The sequence below is a fragment of the Protopterus annectens genome, chromosome 7.part1 (genome assembly GCF_019279795.1).
Source record: "Protopterus annectens isolate FY-2018-M chromosome 7.part1, PAN1.0, whole genome shotgun sequence".
NCBI classification, from domain to species: Eukaryota; Metazoa; Chordata; order Ceratodontiformes; family Protopteridae; genus Protopterus; species Protopterus annectens.
In genome coordinates, this window is record NC_056740.1 from 386,312,799 (window position 1) to 386,340,302 (window position 27,504).

The 27,504-nt window shown below is 45.3% G+C and overlaps 1 protein-coding gene across 14 annotated transcripts in view; it reads right to left on the reverse strand.

The window, feature by feature from the left end:
* MYO5A (myosin VA) overlaps positions 1–27,504 on the reverse strand; it is a 4,204,798-nt gene that overhangs the window by 2,622,684 nt on the left and 1,554,610 nt on the right. The window lies entirely within an intron of this gene.

Below are 27,504 nucleotides of genomic sequence, written 5' to 3' on the forward strand. Positions count from 1 at the left end.
TAGGGCAGATAGCCTAGTATCTACCTATGAACCTAATATGTTGGGTTTATGGTTAGGCCTTAGTGGTTGCAAGACAATTGTGTGGAATATGCATGGCATATGGTGTGGAGGGTTGCGGAGTTCTCATGTGTTTTTGCCTCTGAAGTCTCCTTTGTTTGGGTTTGTTTTTGTTGAGAACCTACGCATATGTGGGTGTGTGTTGTTTAGTTGTCGGTGGTGTTTGAGATGTAGTGATTGTATTGACAACCTTCTCAGTGCCAGATATATTGGCCTGTGAGGGAGAAAGCATAGAGTCTAGCTTCTTTATGTAACTGCATCTCTCACAAATTGTGTTCCTAGGATGTGGTGCAGCAAAGCGGATTCTGACAGCAGACAAGGTCTTTCCGTCTTTTTCACTTTGGGAGTGTGCATCTGACAGCTGGCCCAAACAGAGCTGATCCGCATCCTGACCCGGCTGCCTGTGAGGTAACTTCTGCAGCATGAGAAATTAACCTCATGGACGTGTTCAATATAGGTTCATAGGTTGGTACTAGGCTATCAGCCCTAGGGCCTATACAAGCCTAGCCATAACAACTCCCTGGATATTTCTTCCCACAATATTTACTTCCCTGGACCCCTGTCTATTAGGGCAACTGACATGATCCCCGGGGTGAATTTCCTATCTCCCATCCAATAGTCAAGGTTCCTTTTGAATAGGGCCAAGGAGGCACTCTGCTTCACATCTATGGCCAGTCTATTCCAGAGTATGGGGAGTCTCTGGGTCATGAACCAATATGGACTGTAGGGTGGCCATTCTAGAGGGAAAGGTCTTCTGCTGCTCGGCAGACATGGACCCAGGGACAGAACTCAATAGTCCCTTGACCAAGTCCCTCTGTAGCCTGGTTACTTGTGCCAAATAATTCAGCACTCAATGTGAAGGTCACTGAAACGTATACCCACTTACCAAACCTGTAAAAAGCTCTAGACTCCCTTTTAGGGGGATGGACTGTGGAGCTTTGTTGGGCCAGCTCCTTTTTGGTGGCTGCTGCAACCACAATGGCATCGACGGGAACGCCCTTAGTCCAGTGGGGTCTGTCTGAAGGGGCACTCAGGATCTTGACAGGACACTTAGGAATGGGTTCCACTGTGTCCAGCTCCTTCCATGACCTGAGGGAAACAAGATCAATAAGGAGATCCGCAAGGGATGGGACACCCAAGAAATAGATGGGCCCGACCCAAAAGCGTCCAGAAACACCAATTCCTTGGGATTAGGGTTTTGGGAAGACCAACCACATTTTTGATGAAGGATTTCCATAATGTCCCAAAGTAGACATCTTCAGGTAGTGATCTAGGGGACCCTTCCCCTTCATCAATATCTGTGTCCTCAGTGAGAGATTCCAAAGGGGAATCCAACTGCCTCCTTTTTCATTGACACTAGTGAGGGACCTCCTCGGTGGGGTGCTCCAGGAAGGTGTCGGAAGACTTGGGATGCTCCAAAGGTGAAATGGTTTGGAAGTCTTTCTGGGCAAGTTGTCGTGGAGGTGACAGAACCGATGTCTCAAGCACAATAACTGCAGGGTGGGCAGGTTCCAAAGCAGGGAGAGTTAAGGCTCTTCTGGGCACAGATAAAACCCTCTCCACCACCTTGAATGCTAAGGGAGATTGAGAAAGTACAGTTTTGTACCTACCATAAATGTAGATGTTCGAGTGCTTATACAGCTGCAGTCATAACAGATGGGTTCTCCTGCCGTCAGGCGGGTCCTCGGTCGGCCGAATTCCAAAGTCTAGGTCCGGCGACGGTTGTCGTCACTTCTTCCCTGACGTCAGTGCGACAGGGATATAAAAGAACCAGCAGACGCCATTTTCTTCAGTTTTTCTTGCCCCAGATGTCAGGTGCCCCCAGAAAGAAGGCAATACATAAAATTATGTAATCATGCAATGCAATATAATCAAAGACCAGTAGTTGCAAGCAAATACACCATAAAAAGACCCCTACAGGGGAAGGAGGGAGGGAAACCTGGACTGCAGCTGTATAAACACTCGAACATCTACATTTATGGTAGGTACAAAACTGTACTATGTTCATCGTGCATACAGCTGCAGTCATAACAGATAGGTAGAATCCCAAAGCTAAGAAAGGGGTGGTAGGCACCTAGGTGGAGCTAGGAAGAGCCAAAATGCCCTGCAAGACTGCAGTGGCAAAGCCTGCTCTAGATTTGGAGTATAATGGTAGGTTGTAGTGCTTAGAGAAGGTATGCACAGAACTCCAAGTGGCTGCTTCTAAAATATCCTTGGGTAGGAACTCCTCTGAGGAAGGCTGCAGAGATGGCTGTGGCCCTGGTAGAATGAGTTCTAATGCCTGTAGGTACAGTTTTGCCATGAAAGGAATAGCAAAAGCGTATGCAGTGGGCTATCCATTTTGAGATTGTCTGTTTGGATATTGACTTTCCTTGAACTCCTACCACATAGGCCACAAAAAGCTGTTCTGATTTTCTGAAAGGTTTTGTTCTGTCCAAATAATAACGCAGTTGTCTGTGGATGTCCAAGGAATGCAGTAATCTCTCCCCTTTGTTTTGAGGATTAGGATAAAAAGTACGTAAATGTATGGCCTGATTTAAAGCTACCCTGGATACCACTTTAGGCATAAAGGACGGGTTGGTATGTAATGAAACTCTGTCCTGATGGAAGATGATAAAAGGCTGGACAGCCATAAGAGCCTGTAGTTCTGAAACTCTACGAGCTGAAGTGATAGCCAGAAGGAAAGCTGTTTTCCAGGACAAATATTGTAAATCTGATGAGGCAGCTGGCTCAAAAGGAGGCAAAGTCAGTTTTTCCAGAATGAAATTAAGATCCCAAGCAGGTATTGGTTGTTTTCTTGGAGGTCTTACATTCTTAGCCCCTCTGAGGAACTGTCTTAATAGAGGGTGAGAGAATAAAGGTGGATCAGTGTTGTATTCTGCAGAAATGGCTGAGGCATGGATTTTGATGGAGGAGAACGAAAGTCCACTGCTTAGCAGTTCAGTCAAATATTGTAGTATTTGAAGTAAATTCAGTTTTCCAGGGCACTGACCCTTTTTCTCATTCCAAACACAAAAACGTTTCCATTTTGCAGAGTAAGCTTTTCTAGTTGATGGCCTTCTGGCCTCCAAAATGACATCCTTCACCTCCTTGGAGAGCAGGGCCTGCTGCGATGCTAAGGAATCTTCCATGCGGCTAGATTGAGTGTTTTCAGTTGACTGTGAAGAGTTTTGAAGCTGTGCTGAGTCAGAAGAAGAGGCATTAGAGGCAGGGTCCATGGTGGGGAATGCGTCAGGCTCCTCAGGAGTGGGTACCAGTGTTGCCTTGGCCAGTCCGGAGCAATGAGGATCATCTTTGGTCTGTCTGCTCTGGTCTTCAATAGGACTTTGGGCAGCAGAGAAAGAGGTGGGAAGGCATAAACTGTCATTGATGTCCAACTGAAAGAGAGAGCGTCCACTCTCCAGGCCTTTGGATGGAAGATCCTTGAGCAGAATTTTGTCAATTGATGGTTTTTGTGGGAGGCAAAGAGATCTATGTCTGGCCTTCCCCATTCTTGGGTTATTTCTGTAAAACTTTTGGATGCAACTTCCATTCGTGTGGATCTGTCATATTCCTGCTTAGGTTGTCTGCCAGCGTGTTTTCCTTGCCTGGCAAGTACTGTGCTTGTAGTTCCATTTGTAAGTCCATGGCCATGTTCCAAAGTGACATGGCCAGTCTGCATAGGGGATAAGAATGTGTTCCTCCCTGCTTGTTTATGTACCACATAACTGTGGTGTTGTCTGTTCTTATCAATAGCTGGCCTGGTTGTAGAAGGTCCTTGAAAGCTGTAATAGCATTTATCACTGCTAGCATTTCTTTTTGATTGATGTGAAGGTGCTTTTCTTTTTGGGTCCATTTGCCCTGAATGCACCGGTCTATCATGTGCGCCCCCCCCAGGCGTAGTCCGAGGCGTCTGTTGTGATGACTTGATTTGCTTGAGGCTTGCTGAATGGAAGACCTGTGTTTGTTTGGCATGCTTGAGCCCACCACAGAAATTCCTTTTGCAGACATGGAATTAGTGGTATTATTGTTTCCAAACTGTGGCTGTGTTGAGACCATATGTTTTTTTTAGGTACCATTGAAGTTTTCTCATATGCAGTTTTGCACATGGGATTAGTAAGATGCAAGATGCCATGAATCCCAGAGCCTGCAGGATTTTCCTTGCAGTCAGCCTGGTACAATTTGCCAGTGTTCTGAAATATTGAATTAGTTGCCCCTGCTTCTCTGGCGTGAGGTAGGCCATCTGGGTGTTTGTGTCCAAATTGGCACCCAGGAAAATTATCTTCCAAGAGGGTATTAGTCTTGATTTCTCTTTGTTGACTGTGTAACCTAGAGAGTTTAATAACATTATTACATAAGCCAGATGTTTCAGAAGAATGCGCTTGCTGTCCGCTTGGATCAGGCAGTCGTCCAAATAAGGGTATATTTGTATCCCTTGAAGTCTGCAGTAGGCAATTACTGATGACAGGCATTTTGTGAATACTCTGGGCGCAGTACATAAACCAAAGGGCAATGCAGAGAATTGATGATGCGTTGAACCTGCAAGAAATCTGAGGTATCTTCTGCAATTTTGTCTGATTGGGACATGCAGGTATGCCTCCTTGAGGTCCAATGTTACCAGCCAAGACTCCTTGCCCAGCATGGGAAGAAGTTGCTGTAGAGTGAGCATCTTGAATTTTGGCATGAGTAGGAATGTGTTTAGGATGGAAAGATCCAAAATAGGTCTCCAATCTTTTCCCTTCCTTGGCACCAGAAATAGCCTGGAATAAAAACCTTGACCTTGTTCGTGTGTAGGTACCTCTTGAATAGCTTTCATGTTTATAAGATCTGAAATTTGCTTTTGTGCCTCTGCCCTTTGTGTAGCAGGTTTGGCATGCCTTTGATTTTTGGAAGGGTATGAAAATGGAATTTGTAGCCTCTGTTTATAATGTTCAGGATCCATTTGTCCTTTGTGACAATATGCCAATTTTTTGAGAACAGTGCCAGCTTTCCTCCTACGGGGGCTGCCATTTGAGACCTGGTTGGCATGCAAAGGGGAAAGTCATTGGTTTTGCTTTCTGAAAGATTGCGAGTTGTCCTCACCACCTCTTTGTGTAACACCTTGCCATTGTCTGCCTCTGTATGAGCCTTGTGTTTGTCCTCTGCCCCTCGGGTGCCTGTATCTACCTCTTTGGGGTCTGTCTGTGGCAGGAAAGGACCAGTTTTTGGAAGACCAATTTCTACTAAAACGTGGGGGTTGAACCTGCAGAAATTCTTTCACAGTTTGCATTGATTTAGCCTTTTCCTCCATTTTCCGTAATACTTCCTCAGCATTTGCCCCAAATAGTACATCCTTTTGTAGAGGGGCGTCTAGTAATTTAGCTTTGACATGATCAGGCAAGGCTTGTTCCTTGAGCCAGGCATGCCTACGTATGACTGAGCCTGCAACAGCAGCTCTACATGAGGCCTCTAGAGCATCAAAACCACATTGTAAGGTACGTTTACCCACTTGTTCTGCACTATGCATCAAATCCTGCAACTCCTTCATGTCTGGTTGTTCAGGTTGTGACATTTTACTTTTCAATTGAGATAACAGAAACTGTTGGTATTTTAGCACATGCAACAGACAGTTTAAGGCCCTCATGGATAAGGTAGCCAAGGTATATACCTTTTTTCCCCACCTTTCTAAGGATCTGGAATCTCTCTCGGAAGGGAATGGGTTTTTGGCAATGGAGGCCTTAACTACCTTGGCCCCTGTGAGATGCTTTCTAGGTCAGCAGCATGGCTTTTGTATAGAAATTGGTGTGAGTCAGGAACCCTGTAGTACCTGTCAGGCTTAACTGTAGCTGGAGGAAGAGAGTCCGGGTCAAGGCAGGCCTCTGAGTAAACATCATCCAGAATGTCCAGGACAGGAGGTATAGCCAGTGGCCTGTGCTGGGGTAACAAAAGAAATTCCCTGAGCCTTTTCTTGGAATCTGAATAATCCTGGCCTTCCCAGTGGAAGTGTTCCCTTAAGGTATGCAGAGTTTCACCAAATGAGTAATCCTCGGGGGGATACAGAAGGAATAGATTCCTCTGCATCAGAGTCTTCAAAAGGGGAGTAAGACTGTTCCTGATAATCAGAGTGCTCTGAAATAATGGAGCCCTGATCAGAGGAGGGGGAATCTTCCTCCACTCTGGGTCTTTTGTCCGGAGGTGGCTGAGAACCTCTGATTAGGGTAATTAAATCCTCAGCCATTTTAAGCATCTGTTTCTTAGGCATGGGGCCTGGAGATGGGCCCTATGTAGCTGGTCTCTTAGGATGCATGGTAGCTTTAGACTTGGTGAAAGCCTTGATGGAGAAAGAAGAGGAAGGTCTGAAGACACCCTGAGTGGAGGTGGACCTGTCCACATTCTGTGTTTCAACGCCAAGCGTGGCTTCGGTATCTGTAGTCAAGGTGTGGGCCGAGGAGCCTGCGACCTCAGGTACAGGAGACACCGCCAAAGATGTGTCGTCGCTAATCAGGGGCTGCGTAGGCGCCTCGCTGAGAACCGGACCACGTGTAGTCGGCTTTGGCATGGTGTCGGTAGAGGCTGTGGACCTCGAGTGTCGGTCCTTGTCTTTGCGTTTTTTAGACAAAACCGGAGTCGGAGTGTCCGATGACACAGTATAGTTAAATGCTTTCCCAAAATAATGCTGGGCGAACTCCGCCCGACGCTTAATAGTGTGTTTGTTGAATGTAGCACAAAAACAACAGACCGAGACATCGTGGTCTGGGCCTAAACAAGGTATACAAAGGGAATGGAAATCCTTATGCGGTATTTGCTTCCTACAAGAAATACAATTATTAACTTTGTCTGACATCGGTCTGAGGCAAGAAAAAGTTTCCCCAATGGGGTACTTAGCTTTTAAGAAGACTAAGGTTCCAAATTTTTCGTAATCTCAGGAGCTGGCTGACCGCCACTTGTGAACTGCTTCTGCTTCGGGCACCGCGCGGCAAGAAAGACTGAAGAAAATGGCGTCGGCTGGTTCTTTTATACCCCTGTCGCACTGACGTCAGGGAAGAAGCGACGACAACAGACGCCGGACCTAGACTTTGGAATTCGGCCGACCGAGGACCCGCCTGACGGCAGGAGAACCCATCTGTTATGACTGCAGCTGTATGCACGATGAACATCTCAAGAGGAACACCACCGGAGCCGGAATTGTTGAAGATGAAACTCCACTAATCCCCACCACCCTGGATCCAAGTGAAGAGTCAAAGGCAAGTCATCAAGAGCCAAAGCCGCAAGAGGAAGAGACAGCTCCAAAAGCTTCATAACAGACATCAATCCCTCGGACCTGGCACTGAAGCTACGGCTCTCTCTGCTCCGAAATGGTCAAAGATGGGCAAGTCAAGGAAAACAGAGTCAAGCTAACAGTACCTGCTGGCTCTGACATCTTGGCTCCAGGTATCTTCAGGCCTGATAACTCCGAACCCGGGGATTGGAGAGGACAAGGAGGAGGAGATATCACAGCAAAGGTAGGAATATGGCTCACGGATCCAGAAGAGGGCAGAGCTGGCAAAATCTCCAGCTTGATTTGTGACTTGAGAAACTCCATCATCATGCTGTCTACCTCGGCTTCGAAGAGACTATGGGCAGTCGAATTTCAGTATCTGGAGACCAAAGTGTCGAATCTGCAGATGGACAAAACTGCAGAATATCGAATCCTGAAATGTTGAACCCGCAGTACTGATGGCGCATTAGGTTGTGGTGTTTTTAAGGTGTTTTGGAGAGGGTTTGTGTGTTTGTGAGTGTCGGGGAGTGTCAGTTGTGGGTTAGGGTATAGGTGACAGTGCGAGTGTGTCAGTGTTGAGAGTGGCGGTGTTTGTATGTGTGTGATGTGTGTGCGATGGGGGTGTGGAATGTATGTCGGTGTGTTTTGTGTGTTGGTGTTTAGTGTGACCTTGGAGTTAATATATATAAGTAGGGGGGGGTGTGGGGGGTGCAGGAGGGCTTGCCAAACGCCTGAAAATTCAAAAGCCTGAAACTCAAAAGACTGAAAACACACAGAATACAAATATGCCAGCACAAAGACACACAGAAACACATGCAAAACAAAGCATAGCAGTTGTCACGAAGTGCAGTGAAGTGCAATCTCGGAGTTGATATATTTAAGTAGCAGAGGGTGTGGGTGCAGGGGGGTTGCCCCCCATCTTATACTTAGTGGAAAGTAATATGGTTTATGTTGTTTAAAGTCAGAATATGTATTTTGTGTATTTTCAGGCTTTTGGTTTCAGGCTTATGATGTTTCAGTCTTCTGAAGGGGAACCATATATATATATATATATATATATATATATATATATATATATATATATATATGGTTCCCTATCAGAAGCCTGAAACACTATAAGCCTGAAAATCAAAATCCTGAAACCAAAAGCCTGAAAATTCAAAATCCCGAAAACCCAAAATCCTGAAACTCAAAATGGACATACTGACGTCATTGTGGCTTTGCTATTGTTAGCCCTGTGGTGTTAGGTCATGCTTTGGGTTCAGGTAAGTGTGCGGTTGTTTTTTTGTTAGGGTTAGGGGCGGTTTAAGTGAGTTAGGGTTAGGGCGCAGGTTAGGCATGTATGCAATAGTGACAAATATTGGGGTTAGGGGTTTAAGTGAGTTAGGGTTAGGGCGCGGGTCAGGTGAGTGTGCGATAGTGACGGACCTTAGGGTTAGGGTCAGGGTCAGTTGGTAGATATTAGTGTCTTTATAGTGACATATTAGCATTATTTGTGTTTTCAGGATTTTGAGTTTTTGGGATTTTGAATTTTCAGGCTTTTGGTTTCAGGATTTTGATTTTCAGACTTATAGTGTTTCAGGCTTCTGATAGGGAACCATATATATATATATATATATATATATATATATATATATATACTGTTATATATATACACTATATATATATATATATATATATAATTTATATATATATTATATATAAAATATCTATATGTATATATTATATATATCTATCTATATCTATATATCTATATCTTATATATACATATATATATATATATATATATATATATATATATATACATGTATATAGAAATTCATAGATATATATATATATATATATATATATATATATATATATATAAAGAGAGATAACCTAACAAGAAAATGGACAGCCTCGGAAAAAAGGGTAGGGAGGGGAAACAGTAAATAACCATTTCATTTTGAATAAAGAATATAGATTTTTTTTTTTTTTGGTCTAAGAAGGTAGACTAAAGAACAAATGCATAAATGCTAAGAATAAAGGGAAAAAAAATCTTTCTTCACCCACAGCCCCCCCCCCCCCGAGCAGCTCAGAGAATCATAATCATTGTGAAAGCAGAAGTGCGGCAAACAAGATCTGAGGGGGATGAGGGAAGGGCAGACCATTATAGGTAAGGGAGGAGCTCAGATTTCGGATCCTTGAGCTTTAGTATATGGCCATGTTGGATCTGATCCTCAGAGGCGAACCCACAGGTTGAAGAACAAATGAAACCAACAACTTCAGATCAGTGGTTTTCCAGGTAAGCATTTTTATGAGAGCAGAGGAGGAGGCCTCAAAAAGAGCTATAGTGAGTTTTTCCTGCACAAAGCTGAGGTTCCAGGAGGGGATGCGATGCTTTCTGGCATGTCTGAGGTGCACTAACCCCCTAGAGGAATACCTTCAAGTGCTGGTACGAATAGGCAGGAGGAGACATGGGCAGGCATGCAGAAATGCCTGATGCATTTTACAAAACATACCTTAATAGAGGAATAAAATAGACCTCCCTTGTATAATGACGTCAAAAGAAAGAGTCCTGGACTTGAAACAAACTCATTGACTCTGGAGGAATCCCTTTTGATTAGCACCATCTAGAAAATCTTTTCCACTTACCAAGATACAACTTTCTGGTACTTGGTCTTCTAGTTTCTCAAACAGATACCGTACCATCAGACACTAGATGTCTGGTAGTGACTATGGATACATCATCCAAACTGTGATGCTCAGTCTTTTGAGTTTTGGATGAATTACAGACCCTTTGTTCTGTGACAGAAGGTCTACACATTGTTGCAGTTACCTGATCCTCTCCTGGATGAGAGAGCACCAGAGCTGCCTATGCCACTGAAGGCGCAATCATGATCTTTGATCTTCCCTGACCTTCTGAAGTACTCTGAGGATGAGGAGTAGTGGAGAGAAGGCATAAACAAAGAGTCCTGTCCAACAGGAGTAGAAGGCATCCATCTTCCATGACCTGTATGGGGAGCTCTGGAACAGAACTTTCTCAGTTATCTGTTTTGCATAGATGGAAAAAAGGTCTACTCTCTTGTTAACCCCACATTTGAAATGGATCAAGAAAGACCTCACTCTTCAGCATCCATTCATTTGGATTTAGTAAGGTTTTGCTTATGTTGTCTGTTAAGAGGTTCTCCTGCCCTGGGATGCAAGAAGTTATGAGCAACAGCTATAGCTCCTGAGGCAGATTCCAGAGTTCCTTTGCAAGTCTGCACAAATGGTAAGAGTGGGTACCCCCACACATTTCTTTATAATACCACATGACTGTAGTATTGTCTGTCAGGACTTTTACAGACCCCAGTTTCCCCACTGTCATTGAAGGCTCTTATCCCATGCCCCTTGCACTTATAAATTTACTTAAGAAGCACAGTAGGTTCATGCCTGAGCTGCTTGTGCCCAGCACCCGATACATTTGATACATTCCCTGGGTGTTAAAAAAATGGGTACAGTTTAAGACGTTTTCCTTCCACCATAATATCTCATTTTTTAAGCAAGGAAGCAAGGGAGGAGAGAGAGGAATAGAAGTCTCTAATGATCACTGGTGCTAGGGCCAATAGTTTTTTTTATTTTTTTAAAGAAACTACTGCAGCTTTCCCATGGGGAGCTTTACAAGAGGAATCATCAGATTTCAAGATGCAATATGCCCCAGATGTCTGATGGAATCTCTGGCAGAATTGACTTCCTGGCTGAGGATGAGTTTGAAGTAAGCTATTAAGGAGGAAATCTTGCCATGAGGTAGGAAAGCTTTTAGTCACAAGGAGTCTAATACAGCCCCCCGGAAACTAAAGCCAGGGCGCAGCTGGTATTTTTGAATGCTGAGGATGAGACCTACCCGCTGAAAACATTCTATAGTAATCTGTATCATCCTGTGGAGCTTTTACATAGATGTTGCCTGGATCAAGCAGTTGAATTAAGGTAAATGAGCACCCCCTTTGGCACTGCAAATGTCAATGATTTGTCAGACATTTAGTGAAAACTCTGCGTTTAGTAGACAAGCCAAATGGTAATGCACAAAACTTAAAGTGAGATCCCCTGCCCTGAAATGTACATATTACTGGAATTAACCAAGAATATCTGCTATAACCATAGTTAGTTATCCTTTAGCTAATAAGCGTCTCGAGCAGGACTCTCCCGGGGATTCATGAAGCTTGCTCCAAGCACAGGTGTAGCGTAGGTGGTATAACGTCAAATATAGCCACAGAGAGATTCAGGTACGATCCAATTCCACGTGCACTACCAGCGTACGCCAGATCTGCGCAGATCTCGGCTCAGGTATGCTAATCACCCCATGCGCAGTACTGCAGCATGCAAATGAAGGTACATAGCGATTAATGAAGTGGTGCAGGCGTAGCGTAAGCATACAGAAATGTAAACCAAAAAAAAAAAAAAATGGTTTACATTTTTCCAAACAGAACATCGGAGCCATGAAAGCGGACCAGACTCATGTATTACAAAGTTAACATATGCCAATGGCTAAATATACAGGCAATGGCATAACAAAACATGTACAACACATAAAAAATAACATTTAATGTCATGGCCACAGTAACGCAAAGTACAACCGCAGGGTATGTGTGCGCAAATGGGAACACAAGCAAAATATATACAGATGTCATAAAATTGCAATGCAACACAAATCATGATTTCACCATAATAGTCAATGGTATGCATGCTACACCACAACCAAGCTGCAAGGGTTGCTAAGGGTCTATGACAGTGTTCAGCGTGGTAACTATGAATTAGCAGTCAATGCCATGCAAATGAGGCAAGTAATACTGAATCGCAAACGTCCCGCCGGCCTAAGGATGTACCATACGGCACAGCGCTACAACACAGAGGAGTGGTCTGGAGGTATACATGACATCAGCAGTGGGGTGTGCCACCGTAGCTGTAAGCACATTGGAGCAATGCAAATCCGGGTTTCCCGTTGCTAAGCAAAGCCACATGATAGGGGTGTGGATGTAGGTATAGCTTTGCTTAGCTGAGAGCACACATGATGCCCGAAAGCACATGTGTATGTGGATGACAACGTGCCTGAAACCCGGTAAGCTGACGCACGCGCCGCGCACCACAGCTCAAACAGAAGTTTATGGGAAGACAATAAGGAAATGCCACAGTAGGGTAATTGGAGTACAACTGAGTAATTAACACCTATTAACTCACAGTGGGCCATTGACGGCAGCTAACAAGGCTGCTAGTAGCAACCTGCAGAACAGGATAGGGGAGGTGTCGGATTGCAAAGAAAAGAGAACTGTCACTGCAGAGCAAAGCAAACCTGCAGTAGATCGGCTATAGAACACATTTCACAACACAATCCTGGTTTGGGAAAGTACAAAACAAGAAAGCAGGCTGCTGGATGCATGCCCGACAATGGGAGGGGAATCGTTAAGAAAAGTTAAGGCAGGGGCAAGAGGTGATCCATGGCAGCTAAATGTAATTCAACACCAAAGGCACCACAATAGCAGTACCTGTGGTAAAACACATAAGATACCCTGTAGCTCTGATTGTACATACACACCCTATGACATCATCAGTGTTCAAAGCACAATAGTATAAACTGTGAAGGCACCTCACACACACCCGTGTATTCCCAAACACTGCACCATCGGTGTAAACAGATGGGGAACTTTTACAATGTACTTGTTGGGAGCTGCCCTAGCTGTGATTCATCACCATGTGTTAGAGACTGAAGGTGGTGTGGAGGATGATGCTGACAACCACCTCAGGCCCCGGAGGAGGAGAAGAGTGTTCAGACCAAGGGTAACCTACCAGGGGCTACATGATCTGGAGATAGTAGAGCGTTTCAGGGTGGGCAGGGACATCATACAGCAAATTGTTGAGCTGTGCCGGCCACACCTCAGATCCAGAAACAACAGAGGGGAACCCATCCCAGTGGAAACTAAGGTATGTGTAAGCTTGAGAATACTAGCCACAGGGACCTTTCAAAGGCCAACTGGAGATATCATGGGGATCTCACAAGCATCAGCATCCAGGGTACTCCACCAGTTCCTGGATGCCATGTTACCACATGCCAATGAGCATATATACTTCCCCCGAACTCAGGAGGAGTTGGCCAGCAATATGCGTCTCTTCCACCATGTGGCAGACTACCCAGAGGTACTGGGTGCAATAGACTGCACACACATACATATCAAGTCACCATCCGGTGAGCATGGTAGGCGCTACATAAACCGCAAGGGATACCACTCCATCAACTGCCAGGTCGTGTGCAATGCCCAGGGCATTATCATGGATGTGTGTGCTGGCAGCCCTGGAAGCTACCATGACTCCCACATCTGGCATGCCTCACAGCTGTATCAGGTATTTGTCAGGGGGGGACATCCCATATGGCCACCTTGTGGGGGATGCTGGCTATGCACTGGAGCCGTGGATGATGACTCCCATCAGAAATGCACACACACCCATTAAAGAACGCCATAATGAGGCACACGCCCAAACCAGAATCATCATAGCGCGTGTGTTTGGGATGCTGAAATCACGGTTCTGTTGCTTGGACATATCTGGTGGAGTCTTGCAGTACTCTCCAGGCACATGTGCCCACATCTTCATAGTACGTGCCATGCTACATAATATGATCCTGCGGAAACAGCTGCAGCAGGGACATAATGGTGAAGGCCCTCACAGCCCACCGCAATTGCCAAGGCCATCACAAGCACAGAGGGATTCAGACCACGAACACCCTGTGCCAGCCCCAGTAGGCAGATGGAGGCATGCCCAATATGCTCATGCCTTGGCAAAGAGGGAACGTATAGCACATACACGGACAGTGTAGGCCCCTATGGACTGACACACTTCTCCACCTGCACACACAGTAAAATGGATGGCACACACACACGACCACCTGTAAATTGTTATGTATAGGTGGTCTACTGTGTGAATCCTACATAGGCAGCCCTCAACTATTGCACACACAACAGCTACTGGAACAAGGTAAGTCAACACCTGAACAGTAAACTAAGCTAACAGCATGTGCTGATACTGTATGTATAGGTTCCTAGGTACATCGGTAGGTACATGCCTGATTGTCAGAGGCCATTCATCAGCATAGGCAAAATGTGTCTGCTGTTGCCACCCCATTTATTAACTAACTGTCCCTCTGTGGAGCACAGCCAATTGCGGGATCCATGTGTGTGTAATCACTGTTCCCCACCCACTCTGCATGGATTCCCTGGTGTGTTAATGAGGGGCTCCATATAATATAATCAGGGATGCAGTTCCAAAGCATGGAGAGTACCCATGACAGGTATCCATCACCCCAGCATTCTCCAGTTATGGTTGTAGCAAGGTGTAGCACATTACAGTGTGTGGCTCACTATGACATGGATTCCCATAGCTGGAGCACATTCATTAAACATCACTTGGACATACCATTAATAGGTATCATCCATATGTAAACTAACTGAGTTACACATTTGATTGCAGTATGGAGGAACAGCCATAGTACAGTCCACATACAAAGCACTAACACTTGTACATATCCCAGATGCCCAAGTGGTAAAGCCACTGACTGTGTCGTGCATGTTCCCAGTTCCACGACCTGCAAGGGCAGTTACGTAATCCCAATGGCACGAATAATGGATGTTGGATGCAGGTCATTAGAACATGTTTAAGCACATGTTAGCGGGTTTATGTGCCGGCAAGTGACGGTAAGCGTGGTTTAAACATGACTACATGGATATGCGCAAAACAGGTCTTAGCTGTGCTGAATATTGTGCAGATCATGGTCAAAGATGGCCAGAACAGGTGAAATCAGCATTATTCACCCTTGTACTAATAGTGCCTGCTCTGAGAGGTAAATCGACCACTGCCAGGAGTACAGCACACAACCATGTACACAATCACCTACCACTAAGCTACCCGAGATATACCAACGGCAGGTGTGCATTGTGACAGGTTAAAACACAAAAGGGCGGAGTTCAAGAAATAGTATACACCGCCATGTACCCAACAAAAGGTGTGTTCACTCTCTCTCTCTCTCTGTATATATATATATATATATATATATATATATATATATATATATACATATATATATATGTAATATACAGATAGAAAGGGTGATAGATATATGTCGATATATACGGATATACATATATCTGCAAATATATAGATAGGCTAACAACACGTACACAACCATAGAGGTACAAATAAATAGAATACTGCCAACTACCAAATGCTTTACATACCGACACTCGTAATCACGAGGCTTAAAGACCGAAAGACCACAGTACCAGAACATTAGAACCGCGAGTACTATTATCACAATGTTAAGGGACATTTAGTTATTGCTGCTGGTGCTGCGGTCCAGGTAGGTACTGTGTTTAAGTACGTTTCTGATTGCTGTAGTATGTGTAAGTGTGTGTTGTGAGTGCGGTGTGTGTTTCCGTGGGACTGTAATGTGTGTGTGGGTGTGTGTGTTTGCTTCGTGTGTCTGTTCGTGCTAACTCGGAGGTAGATTATTACAGTAGGTGTGGTCATAGCTGGCCTTAGGCATAGGGTTACCACCTGTCCCACTTTGAGAGGGACAGTCCCTCTTTGGGCAGTTGTGTCCTGACAAAAAATATTAAAAAGGGCAAATGTCCTCAGATTGTAGGACATAATTATGTCCCATATTTTATGTTATAGTTGCATAAAATAGTTATTCCTATATCTAAAATAACTAAATGTTAAAAGAAACATAATAAGCAACTAAACTGCTACAAGAATAACGTCTTATTTAGGAAAAAAGTTAAGTTCTATCCTTTGTACTGACCGTGGGTATGTGTCGGCCTCTAAAATCCGATGTGTGTCCTGCAAATGTCCCACTATCGCCATTTGAAAAGGTGGCAACCCAAGCCAAAGAGGTTCAGTCACCAACACAACTACAATGAGTGCAAATATCTGTGACAGAACTACACGAGACAGCTTTAATGTAGCAACATTTCATTACATATCAATGTATTTCCGGAGGGAGTGAAGGATCAACATCACCTGCATGCTATATAGGAACCAATTAACAATGACTTAATGAATAAGCCTGCAATAACCATAGTATTAGTCTACTAAATGATAGGTCTTCAATTAGGGAAGGAGCCCTCACACACATATGGAATATGTAAAAATGCAGTCCCCACAAACCTTTATCTGCTATGTACACCCACCTCCATCTCCCCCACACCTGAAACAATTGCAATACAGACTGCAATAACATCACAAACATCCACTCACTCAATGACATCTGCAGAAGCCTTAACATACCTTGTGAGACACACTTGTAATGGAGCTATGTGACATCGTTGCTGTTGTACAATGGATCAGACGCCGATGTTACAGGTTTTGTTTGCAGTAGTATCATATCAGACGGTTGAGATAACAGCTACACTCACAGGTAGAACTACATACTCTAGTCGTCACACACAATCCACGGGGGACATGAAGTCAAAATATCTGTCTCTCTCCATATAGCAGTTGTAATTCATCACAAAAAACACATCCAGGCCGTCTTCCTTGAAGGTAGGGCAAAAGGACAACGCCCAAGTGGAGTATTCAATTATACCCCACTGTTGCCGTGTAACTGGCTAATGGAGTAGCTGCACAGCTGATGTGCATGTAATCATCTACTCCGGAACACCAATTGGTGGCAGGATACCACATGTTACTGGTATCTACATATAAAAGGATGGTTTGCCATACATTCAAACCGTATGCTCATACCATAGAACTGTTGAAACAGGAAAGGAGCAAGACAGATATTTTCGTAAACTTGGACCACTAAGAAGGTATGTAGAACACTCAGTATGTTAGTGTATGTAGTGCCTGTTCTGTATTAATGAAAGTGTACGCAATGCATACAGTGGGAAAAGGTATTATGTAGTGTTTTGTTGATAATAGTAACGCTTGTACAAATTGTGTGTACTGCTGTGGGCCACAAGGTAAACACCTCATACACCACAAGGGATGCTACATAAGGGCTTTAAACACAACAACTCCACTCCAGCCACTGTCAATGGTAGGGTTTGTCCAACAAGTATGTGCCATAACAGGGGATAGTATATGTTGATATACTGTAACAGTAGGCATATGTACGGGCATATAACTGAGAATAACATGTCTAAGGTGGTCCTGCTGTGCAATAATTCTTTGCATTATGGGATATTGTTGCAAAAATGTGAAATGTACAGTATTGTAGGTAGACATGTCAAATATTTTACATAGCATTACTGTTATATTATGCAAACATCAGGTATGTCTATTGGCATGTACAATACACAATAACAGGATACATATGGCTTGTAGTCACTAGACAGTGTAACAGCATGACAGCTAATTGAAATGGGAGAGCTATTCAATTATCCATGCACAAAGGACATGTAATAGCTTCATAGGTTCATAGTTAGGTACTAAGATGTCTGGCCAAGTCCATTCGTAAGCCCAACTACAGTGTTTTCACTTGCAGCACCTCCCTAGGTTAGTGTCCTGTGCCTGTGAACAGCAGAGCCATTTATTTCCTGCACCTGTGTACAGTACAGCCACTGCAGTGATCCCTGGCGTACATGTCTGTCTCCCATCCACCTATCGAGGTATCTCTTGAAGAGTGCTAGTGAGGGTCCCTGCCTGATGTACATAGGAATCATGTTCCAAAGCATGGTGAGTGTCCGGTGCAGGAATGTATCCCTCCAGCACGTCCTAGTCATCGTTGCGTTTGGGTACAGATCCCAAAGCATGTTGCTCTCAGTGGCTTTTGCTTATGTTGCTTGTGTGGAGCATATCCATCAATATTGTTGTGGACATGGGCCTTGTATGTTCAGCAGAGATCACCTCTGAGTATGCAGTATGCAAATGAGTACAGTTGGGGTTTCTGTACTTGTGCTGCATATGTCATCCTTCGGAGGTCAGTAATCCTCTTGGTGTGTTAATGTTGTGGTATTTAAAGCCGTTGCTGTTTTGTAAGGTACACCCCAAATGGGGTGTTGTACCCTTGAACGTGTTTCATAAGTCAGGAGTACAGAGGTACAATGGCTGCCTTTGTTCCGGCTACAAACCCATTACAGATTAGGATGGCCACTTGGAAGGATATCCACACCACCTTGGCAATATGGTTATCAAAGGAGTGGATGCTATCTATGTGTGTTCTAAGATCGCTTATAATGTCTTATGTATGTAGGGGACTACCACCTATGTGATAGTCAGTGGGTGATTGGTGTAATCCAAAGGGGATGTCTATGCACCTTGTGGCATGCATCTTGAGGCCAAGTTATCAACACCAGGTATCCATCACAGTGACACCCTTATGGAGGGTGTCTGTTTCAGCTGGTGATTCAATCATGGCCCCTAGTTTGCAGTCGTCTGCAAACCTATTCAGGGAAAGTGCTTCCGTGCTAGCCTGTACCTCAGAGAAGCATATATCGAACATGAGGGGCACTATGACCGAGGACTGGGGTATGCCAATTGTAACTGATTTACAGTAGGAACTAGGGTATGCTACCCTTACTGTGTGGGTCTTGTCCGTGAGCCACTTTGCATAACATCTCATGACGTAGGGGTTGATGTGTATGTTGACAATACCAGAATGGGGAACGGTGTTGAAAGCCAATGACAGGACAAGGTAGGCTGTGTGGACCTCCTTACCCCTCATCTACTACCTGGTAACTGTCTCAAAGGACTCCACCAGGTATAGGAGTCATGGTATGGCCCTAACAAATCCAAACTGGGTGGTATCAAAGGTTTGGAGGCCACCAATATCTCTGTGGATGACTTCCATGATGATGTGCTCCATAGCCTTGCAGAACAGTGTAGTCAGGCGTATAGGGCAATAGTTCCTCTGGTCCAGTGTGGCGCCACCTTTGTGGAGTGTGACAACTGTTGCTGTGCGCCATTCAGGGGCCACAATGCCTGATACAAGGCTATTAGTGAATTTGGTGCCCAAGTGGGGAGCCATGTCGTTCTGAGGTTTGTGTAAATCGCAGCCTGGGATGTTGGATGGTCACATGGAGTCTGTGTTCCAGGGTTTAGAGAGTGCAGCTTTGAACTGCGTATTTGTGACAGCAGGGACTCTGCATTGTTCCTGTATAGATTTGGGCCCTTTAGGGTGAGAGAGGGGTGTAAAGTTAGCATTGAACCTATCTGCCGGGATACTGCCAATATCAGTCGGTTCTGTAATGTTCCTGCCTAACCGCCGTATGTCAGAGCAGATGTGGATATTGCCATCGAGAGTAGTGACATACCTCCATAACGCTTTGTGGTAGTCCTTGGAATAAGTCGCAGTAATGTTTACGTAGCTAGCTTTGGAGGATGTGATAAGGGATCTCAGATTTCTACTGAGGCTGACCAGGGAGCTACCCCACCCATGGGATTGTACTCTACTTTGGAACAGTCTCCTCCTCCTGTTGTACATTATGTCCATGGCAGTGGACCCCCAGAGTGGCATCCATTATCTGGTGGGTACCGTCATGGCTCTGTTTGGGACAGCATGATCCATGCAGTCGTGTAAGTGCTAATGAAGTGCAGTTGTGTATGATTCAGCGTTTGTAACTATATTGTCCATCTGCACGGGTGTCATGACGTTTACTACTGCTGTCATAAGAAGCCTGAAGTTGGCTTTGTAGAAATATTGTACTGTGTTTTCCGTGAAGGGTGTGGTGCCGGGATGTGGATAACAAGGGTGATTAGCATACGTTCGTATCTGACCAACGAGGGGATAACCCCAGGTGTGGAACACCAGTCACACATGTTGGTAATGTCCAGGTCTAGGATACTGTTGGCCCTGGTGGTGGTGTGGATAGGTTGATCTAGCCGATTGGAGGTTATGAATCCCAGAAAGCGTTGGCCTAATGTGTCGGTACATGAGTAGGTATCCCAGTTAAGTGTGGGGTAGTGTCAGTCTCACATCATTAGTTCCTGTTTGAATCCTACTTTCCAGTACACCAAGAAGTGAGGGCCGTTAACTGTGGGGTATGTTGTGAAAGCCATAGCAAGCTACAATTTGTATAACAGTTATGGCCACAGTTAGTTGCACTTGGATTACCTCTGATGCATTGTGCTAAGCAACCAGCCTGGAGGTATGTACACCCTTGTGCAATATGGACACACCTCCACCGTGGGTGTTCCGGTCCTGGTTACATGACTGAAAGGTGTGGTCTGCGTAATAGCCTGTTAGTGCAGGGGTGCTCTCAGGAGCCTAGAAGCAGGTCCCAGTCACTGCAGAGATATCGAAGTGGTCCATTTTAAGGAGTGCCTCGGGTGAGTGCGTTTGAGATGAAGATGTCAAGCAGTGAGTAACATTACCCTCAGGTTTTGCTTGCCTGTTCCTGTTATGGTGGTGAATATATTATTTGAACCGTGTCTAAAACAGGCACTATAGGAGCAGCAAGAGCCTTAGACGTTATCCGTAATCACAGGGCCGATAGGTGCAGGTCATCTGTGCCAAAGCATCGTGTTCTGTCGACCATGTCATTCAAAGCAGACCGATACTGGATACCCTTGGAATGATACCAGAAGCATAGCCAACTGTTGAAGTGAATAATTCTGTCGTTGTACTCCGTTATCAGTCTGGACGAATGCAGAATGCTTCTCAGGGCTAGGGCGGTACCTGCCTGGGCTACAAGATCGGAAAGCTATTGCATGTCTCTGTATATGTAGCCCAGGAAGTTACATCTCAGGGCATTCACACTAACATGGAGAATGAGTGTCATGCCAGAAGAAAGTGGCTATCACCTTGTGTAGCCTGCTGAGTGGGACATCAGTGTGACTGCCTACAGAGTCACCTATGACTAGTGTGCTGGGTATGTTATATCACCCTACTGGCTGTAGTTGATGGGCACACATGAGTTTGTGGGCTATAAGTAATTGGTGTTGTGTTTGGTGATGGGGCTGCCTGTGTTTCTGCTTCGGAGTCCTCTGTTGTATTGAGAGGCTCCGCAAATGTTGTAGTCTTACTATGTGTGGCCTGTGGTGGTGGAGATCTAATGAGACTATGTGATGAGTGGGGTGTGGTGCAAACGTTTAACATCCCCACATGATTGTCAGGTTCAGTCCGAGTTGGAGAGAGCATTACCTCCAGCATGGCTACATATGTGCATCTCCCACAGGTTGTAGTGTCGTATGCTAGGAGGTGAGCACTGACTGTGTACATGAGACAATTGCTATATTGCCTCATGATGCCCATATTCATCATATAGACAGGCGATAACACTGGGAATTGACACTTGGACATGCCTGAATATTCAACCATTTCCCACTTGATATGTGAGTTAAGTGTGTACAACAGCTGTTGTATTCTAAGCAAGCTGGAAATGTAAGTACAAACAGTGTTTACCTGTAGGAAATGAGTAGGATTGAGTGCTATAGTAATTAGTAGCTCATGAAGTGCTTGCATGTTCTGAACAAGTGCTGAGCATGAATAAGCAATACAGATAGGGTGTCAGATAAACTCACTGCCCCCCCCCCACAACAGGTACACATTCACATATCCATGAACACTACAGAGCCTCTGTAACCATAACTATGATGGTACAAGGTGCACTCAGGCTGCATGTGACCTGTCCACATCCCTGGTAGTATCATACACATATGGCAAAACAGTTTGCTCTACACATACATATCCATGTAAAACATAGGTTCATGTCAGTCTGTGAAAACACTGAATGGTGCACACCAACAGTTATCACAACCCACAAAGTGGAGACACCACTCATAATGGGAGGCACTGCACTATTACCCTGCTGAGTATGGTCTGAAAGTCCATGAACCTTAATCAACGTAGATGTTGTTAGCAGTACAGATGTAGATGACAGTATGGATGATTTCACACTGCATATCATACCTGTGCCAGGTCATAGGACATCATCACCCATACTGTGTTCCACCTACACTCAGTATACTAGATGTACCTTTGTATGTCACAGGAGTGTTCTGCCAGTGGCCTGTTGACATAACCAACACTACAAAAGGTGTCTGAGTGACATGTGCATATCACACCAGTGGCAGCTACAGTAAAACAGGGTTAATGTTTTGTACTCCCCCCTCATTGTAGCCCATACCACACAGACAAATGGGAGGCATCTGCGTATGTAAGTATGTGAATGGCCATGACCTAGGAGCAATAGCTGACTCAGTGTTGTGGACAACATACAGAATGGGCTTTGTGGGTGAGGTGCGTGACATATGTGCATAATCTGACAGCTGCTTATTGCAATGTCACCGCTAGGTTAATAACCCTGTACCCATGAACTACCACCTAGGCAGCGGTCAACATTATGGACACTGCATGTAACGGATGGTGCTGTGCAGTTTACCTCCTTGAGCTAGTGACATCACCAGGCCTATTAGGTAGTCATAAGAGGCAACCCTAGTCATGACAGGGTGCCATCCATGAGCATGGAGATCATTGTACAGCCATACTCATCACTCAAGTGACCAATATCGGATCACATATCACCTTTAAGGCGTATTGGCCATGCTTGGATGAGCGACACCAGCCTTCACAATCCTCATTTCCACTATGCAGCATGCTGCCTACCCTGCATAAAGACATGTCCAACACTGTGATGTTGGACATACTACATGTACTTATCCTGATCTGAAATACATACGTCGTGGACAGCCACCTTTCTAGTACAAGGATCACCACATGCTGGACAGATCCCTGTGCCATAGATGTTACATACTCCTGCCATACTATGCAACCCTGTCCAGCAAAGCTGCACATGTCATCTCTGTCAGACATGGTGTGATGACTGCATGGTAGATGTATCATTAACTGTCTGGATCAGTTATGTGGCACTGATTCACCTGGCGGTGGGAACATGGCTGTCAGATACAGCTAGAAAACCTTACATCCTATGCTCATACATGGCCCAGGGCATACACACTACTACATAACCTTGGCCGTGCATGCTATAGTTGATAACCATCCCTGCAAATACCATCCGGCTAGCCACTGTCCCATGTGTATCACATGGGCAACACAGGCGATATGTGGCAGGATGTTGAACTGCTGTACAGTGCCGTGTAGATGTATATGGCAAAATACATGCATGTAAAGGTTTCCATGTGCATGTCTGCATTGTCACAGCTCATGTCCATTAAGGCAGTGTATGTGTTGATATGTGACATATACACAGCATAAAGGTCAACAGCATTAATGTGGACACATCCAGGCATGTGCTGATAGGTAAGAACAACAGTACAGGCAAACAGACATGTCCACATCAAGACAGCATTCACATGGAGTATAAGCAATGTAATGAGGTGACACACATATATGGTGATAATATCCAATCTCCATCGGGTGTTGCTTGTGTATGACACAAACATGTCAGTGGTGTTAGTGTCATGAAGATTTGCAAAGACAACTGTTCATATGTACTAAATGTAATACACATGTATGTGCAACTGTATCTCTGTGCATCTCTGAGATACTGGGACCTGTCTCCATCATTATGTCTTCCAGATATGCCTCGATCAAGACTGCCAGCATATAGCCTCTTGGAGGATGAGGCCCTTATACCTTACCTCCAGGATAACTATGAGGTATTGTTCAGCCATGTGCCACAGTATGCCCAGCAGAGTGATGACCTGTGGCAGGAACTTTGCAGGAGGGTTAATGATGTGGGTGGCCATAACCGCACCTACCAGCAAGTGCGCGGACACTGCACAGACCTGATCAGACATGCGAAACAGCGTGTGAATGCAATCGCCAGGGAACAGGGTACAACAGGTGGTGGGCCACCAACCCAGCCCCCACTCACACCTACCGAGGAGCTACTGGCCAGCCTGGGGACCCCATCAGAACAGCATCCACAAACTCTAGCTGCCATCGTGGAGGTGGGTGTCTCCCAACCACCGAGCCTGGAGTTGCCTGGTAAGTCACTACTGCACATATAACTATTATATCCCATTTAGTTGCATGTGTCACTGTACAATATGTAATGTAACATTATATGCAAGGTATGTTCACACACATGCCACATACTATAGTATGCTACCCTGTGTATGCACACGTGCATACTCCATAGTATATCCTATTGTACTGGCGAATGTGTTAACATGCACATTGCACCCTGTAGCTGTCATACAGTCATGGATAATGATCATACTGCTGTGTCACCCCTATACAGGTACCTCTGGTGTGCCGCAGAGACAGCAGGCCGTTGCAGGTGAGACAGTTATCAGTATCAGGCATGTTAATGCACAGATCTATTCACAATGTGGCCAGTTAACACATGTATACATAATGTATGATCCAGTCACGATATACAGGTCGCATCTTTAATCAATCACACTGGCTACCCATGTGCAATACATACAAACTAAATGAAACACCAACATGAAACCACAGAAACTGTCATTGCTAGATGTGTGGACAGCTGTGCATACAACGGTGGGGATGTTGTTCAATGTAGGAATATGTATTACACATCAGAACAACACATGTGGGGTATGCAAACAGTACTACACAGTGAGCTGGAGTATGGGTAGCCCACAGGATTCACCATTGTGGAATATGCCCCTGCAATGAGTGCACACATTGTGATGTGCCATCTGACATGTCCATGACATGTAGTGGTCCGGCTGCAACACTGTCTCACTATCCCATAAAACATACCACATATACCAAACATACAACCCTTTGTCTGCATAACCCTGTGGACAGTGGAGTATCTGACATCTATGGGTGTATGTCATATGGGACAACACAGACATGTGTGATAGATGGCAATCACAAACATTTGGCCAACACATGTTCACACATGGCCTTGGAGGATGGCCAGAGACATGTAGCAACACACAGTAGATGTGATGTGTATGTGTGTACACCCTGTTGCACATTGTCTACATATGGTCCAACTATAGCCTTTGTTGAATGGTTATATAGTAGATGTGGAACACTAGACATCCTAAAAGCCTGTGCACAGCTTGTGGAGGTGTCACTGAATTCGACCACATAAGATGTGTTGAACATCATGACTGTCACAGCATGACAGTAGTCACCTGTACCGCTTCCACAAACATACACAGACACCACATCAGGCCACAGATATCATACATTTCCCTTGCTGCTGCTGGACGTCACTGTCAGCCATGCACCTCGTGTGTGTGGTACATAAATGTCATGTGGGACATGGTGTATTGACAACTCTGCCATGTGTGGACATGGTTGCCAGGCAGCTAAGAAATGTTAGCAGTTGTGCAGGGGTGTCATCCTTATGTCTTTCGGTGACCTGTCACACATGACACATCATGGTTTAGTGTGTATACACCTCAGCAACGTGTGTCACAATCCACAGTATTTATGTATTGTGTATGCACACAGTCACGGCTATGCACTGTGTGTGTGTGTGTGTATTCCACACTGTATAGTAATACAGATGCCCCATGATTCCATGCAATGGCACTGTGTCTGTACTTCACACCGTATAGCAATATAGATGCTTCATAATACCCTTCAATGGTCATGCACATCTGCTAAAAGTGCATTCTATCTGTAGGGCGTACAGACAACACTGCAATGTGACACCATTACACCGCTGTACATGTGTTAAGACACCATTGTGTCAAACTTGTATGCATGTCAATGCACACGTCAGCAGATTACATGTCATAATACATGTTAATGTCAAGGACATATGCCTCACATCAGCCATGTGTACTGTTAACCTGTGCTGGTCCACATGGTGTATCACAGGGATGCATGCTTACTACCATGATTGTGTGAAATGCATGGCTTCTGCTATGGCACATGCTTGCTGTTGTGTGCAACCCAGGGATGTATGATAACTACCACTATTAATGTCTGAGCTGCATGCCGTCTGCTGTATCACATGCATGTTGCATGCCTTTTGTCAAATTGCATGCATGGTGTGTGTGTGTGCGCGTCTGTGTGTGTCTCTATTGTAGAGTCTTTGTTTGCCTTCACAGGTGATGTAGGTGCGTTACCCTCCTGTGGTCCATCTGATGTTAGTGTCCCCACAGACTCTAGCAGTGATGATGAACATATGCTTGAGGTACAGGCAGGGTTGTCAGGGGATGAATCTGTGCGCCATTGGTTGTCATTCCACCTATATCCCCCCCTTCCCCACATGCAGTTCTCATGCCAACACATACCACATCACGAGTGGCCATAGAGGAAGGACAGTTAGCGTGTGTTAGCTTGGAACAGGAACGTGTGGTGGCTACGGAAGGTGTGTCTTCACACCATGGTGTCAGTCAAATGACTGCAGATGTGCCACACAGGCATGTGGCCAGTGCTGCTCGTAGGAGGACCTCTGGCCAACATGCACCTGCAGGACAGAACGCAGCAGCTGGTGTCACCAGACGCATGTTTCAGACTGTAATGGCGGCACAGGCACGTGCTGAACGGCAGAACAGAGAAGGGCAGAGGCTTCAGAGGGCTGCTATCCATTCTTTAAATGACAACATCCAGGTATTGGCAAATGCTCAACAGCAGATTGCTGACGTTTTGGACAGATGATTGGGTAACATGGTTGGAATCCTTGACCGTGGCATGGCAATCTGTGAGCTGTCTGTGCTGGAACATCTGGTAGGTGTGAGGCATAGGCCACGTGGACGTAGGCCAGCTACACCACCTGGTGCAGGTCTACGTGAATGAGCTACCTCACATGCCCGCTCCCATAGTGCCGGTAGCAGCAGCAGTGCAGCTGGTGCTGCACTGTCCACACAAGGACACAGCCCAGCGGGGACACAGCTCCATTGGACACGTGTCATTGGACAGTACCCAATCTGTACCTCTGTCTGGTAGTGCCCGTGCAACCCCTGGCAGGCACAGGTCATGTGTCCAGACACAGTGAGCTGTAAATCCTGGTCTGTACAATCTGGAGCTGTAAATAATACCCCCGTGTAGGCTGGACACATGGCAGAACTGTGTGCACACATACACGCACACACCAGAAACATCTGTAGGGCACCGCAACACTCACATGCATAACAACCACACATGGCCAATTAGATCACAGGCCCTAACCCACACACATGATGTCATCCACTGGTGCAGCCTAGGCCCCTGGCAAACATTATCACCCTGTGCATATGATGATGCCTGTGCCGCATCCCTGTCATCCACACCATCGGTGCAGGGACACGCTCATATGGTCTGATGCACAGGGTGAACAGAATAGGGAGATAAGTGTATATTACAATTGTTGTGCACTGTTGACACGCAGCAGACATAACCATGTAGT